Source organism: Austrofundulus limnaeus, unplaced genomic scaffold (assembly GCF_001266775.1).
Source record: "Austrofundulus limnaeus strain Quisiro unplaced genomic scaffold, Austrofundulus_limnaeus-1.0 Scaffold472, whole genome shotgun sequence".
Classification (NCBI taxonomy): Eukaryota; Metazoa; Chordata; class Actinopteri; order Cyprinodontiformes; family Rivulidae; genus Austrofundulus; species Austrofundulus limnaeus.
The window spans coordinates 32,036-35,397 of record NW_013952874.1 but is presented as its reverse complement, the minus strand read 5'-3'; positions in this window follow the sequence as shown (position 1 = coordinate 35,397).

Sequence of the window (3,362 nt, the reverse complement as noted above, 5' to 3'; positions counted from 1 at the left end):
ATCAAAGACAAAGAAAATAAACAATAGAAAAGTTTTTTTTCACCAGGGTTACCTCTACATCGGTAATCTAAATCCTAGGTTTTACCAACATTTACCAGCTCACAAGGACATTTTAACATGTAATCATCACTGGAAAATGAAAAAAATATGATCCTCCTGAATTTATATTCTACCCTCATAAGGATGGTTCAAATGTGAGTTTTCTACGTATAGTACACCTCTGATGATATCCACTCAGTTATTTTACACAAGGAATAGTGATAGAACCACAGAAAGAAGGTCTGATCAGCTTATGATGTAATCAGGTGGTCTCGTTTTAAGCAAAAGTTAGTATACTTATTTTACACAAAAAATGAGGCAATGTACTTGAAGTTTAGTTATTATACCTGTATTTGATATACTTAAGAATATTATAGTTTACTTGGCCTTATACTGAAAAGTATAAAGATAAGTTTAAGACTAAGTGCATTAATACTAAAACTTAAACTTGTACATTTTAAATGTTATATAAATATATCAAAGTTGTTCTCAAGATTCTGTCTTGTGATTTTGTAAACACATTACAGTGCAGTGTACATACAGTATGGGTTATCTTTAAGACTACTTTAGGAAGTATTTTTCACCATAATATCCTACAAGTAATGTGGCACACAGACTTTCAAGTATAATCTAACAATTAAAATGGCAAAAATAATATTTTAGTAATAGTAATTCATAAAAGTGTACTTCAAGTATACTTAAATAAACTGAAATTTGGAATAGAAGTATGTAACTAGTGCAATGGCAGTATAGGGAAAAGTATACATGTGGTATACTTTCAATATAAATCAACAAGCTTAAAAGTATGTACATGGTACACTAGTAGTATATAGATGAGTGTGTGCTTGAATGTATAATTTGGTAAACTTAAAAAAGACGTTATAACAGTATACTTAAAGTATACTTTTATAAACTAAAAATGTTCCAATTTAATCTGAATAAGTATTAAATCAGTATACTTTCTAGTACACTACAAGTACATGGTGTATAGTATTCTTGATATGCTTAAACTTATACTCTTAKTAAAATTAATTTCAAGAATATTTTTGCTAAGGTGTGTTGGTTTGTGACTCTATTCATCTATTTGACAGATTTATTTTTCACCCTCTACTCACTCCAACAGACTCTGAGTGTTTTTCTGTTTGTTTTCCTCAGTTCATCAAAGATTCTTCAGATAAATGAGTGTTTGAAGATCTTAACTTTGGGAAAAGAAAAGAACAAGAAGCAGTTCGACCTCCTCATGACAGCTGTTGTTGTTACATTTTCTGAGGGGTCTGGTTGTCCCAGGCCTCTCTGAGCTGCCACAAGCAGAAGCAGCCACCTTCCTTCAGGTGGTGGCCGCCGTTGTTCGCCTGTAGGGGCTGCACCTTAGCCATCTCAGGTGGCCTGGAAACCCCCATCTGCCCCCTGCAACAAACATTGAAGGCAACAGGTTTATTTTTGGAGGGGCTGCGGGTGCCGCTGCTCGCTCCCTGAGACGCAGTTGACATCAGGATGAGACGGCCCCGTGGCACTCTGAGCCCGGATTAACAAGCAGAGAGCAAGTTTTCCAATCAGCCCAAGGTAATCCAGTCAAATTACGTGTCTGCTTGATTGACAAGGTGGTGGTTCTGACATGAGAKGTTGACCTTTTGGACAGATGCTGACCTGCAAACATGACATAGGATTTGATAACAGCACGTGCACGATTTGTGGTCCTACRCGCATGTTCCAGATGTACTCAGTTAAAAACGCTTGCAATAAAGTGCTTAAAGTGTGTTTTTGCACATTTTAGCTCTCAACTAAGCTTTAATTATCATTCAATGAAACATACACACCACAGCAATGATTAGGCTCAATTTTTTGTACTTATTTACCAAGTTAGCTTGTTAATTTTTTTAAAAAAGTATGCACCTTTCTTACATCAGACTTTTACCTTTGCAGCTTATCAAGCAGAACACAAGCACCACATATTTTCATCTCAGGTAAGAGTTTAATATTAATAATACGACAACAACACAGTTCTGAAACCTTCATTTTTATMTATTTACCTGCTAGAAAACAAGATGGATTGAGGTCCTGGCCTACTTTTATCACAAAGCTAATCTTACACTTTCCTCTTTTGAGCTGCTGGAGTGAAAACCTCCCAGATGTCCAACCCCTGAGCCTTAAATGGGGGACCTCTCATGTTACAGCTGTCTTCCTTATCCCAGCGATGACAGGAGTCACTTTGACAACAGGGTGCCGTGAAAAAAACATTTGTCTCAAGACATTTAAACTTCAAAGCGGGGAGGAAAACAATTTTAGAATCAGTTTTTCTTTTATTTTTGTTGTGGCATCCGTGTTTTACCAAAATCATACCGAAGAAAGAAAAAGATTAAATTTCCAGCTCAGACTGGACTGAAGTTTCTCACTTAGAAAGTCAAGGCTCAACTTGCAGACAGATCAACTCAGAGAGGATTTGAGCCTTAGCTTAATTACCAGAAAACTGAGGACGTTTCATTGAGTCCAGGACGACCGGCAGCAGGTGCTCGGTGTCAGGACGTTTGCTCTTATTTCCCCGTACTAAAATTAGGGCATGGATCTTAACGAGTGGCTACTCAAAAGCACTCTAAGGCCTCACCTACACTATTTCAGATATTTTCTTTCAACAGATATTATTTCGTTTGTTCAAAAAAATGTTTTTTACAATCCTTACTCGTGCATGACACCAGACAAGAAGACTAAGTTCAAAAACCAAATAAATCTAATGACGGGTGGTAAAAACTGTGGTATTAAAAAATGTTGAAGTACACAAAAATATATAAAACAGATTTTCCCAACAAAATTACTTACTGTTTTATCTTGATATTTTTTTTTATAGCAAAGCTAATTAGGATAAATTAAAAAGGCATCTGGATGACATGTTGTGATCAGTTTGCTCAAAACAAAAAGCTGACATTTGTTAGTTGGCAACATATGTCAAAGTTTCCATTAGATCATGATTTCATGTTCTGATCTTCACTTTGGGAAGTTTTTGTAAAAAAAAAGTCACTCGTTTTTGCATGTGGGGAACAGGTGTAAAAAATGTGTTACCTTAGAGAGAGCGAAAACTAAAACAGTTGAACTTTGCTCATGTTTTTAAGTTGCAAAAGATAAAAAAAACTAAAACTTTTTCTTGTATTTCCTTTCCAAAATATCTGTATATTTTCCATTATGTTCTGATAGATTTATTTTCTGCTGATTAGATTTCTGACTCTTTTATGTCTCTGTACACCCAGGAGCCAAGCTTCTAAATTTAGATGTGTTTTTTTGATTTACGTCTCTCATTGAAACTAACATCTTCCTTGCTATACACCCCCCCC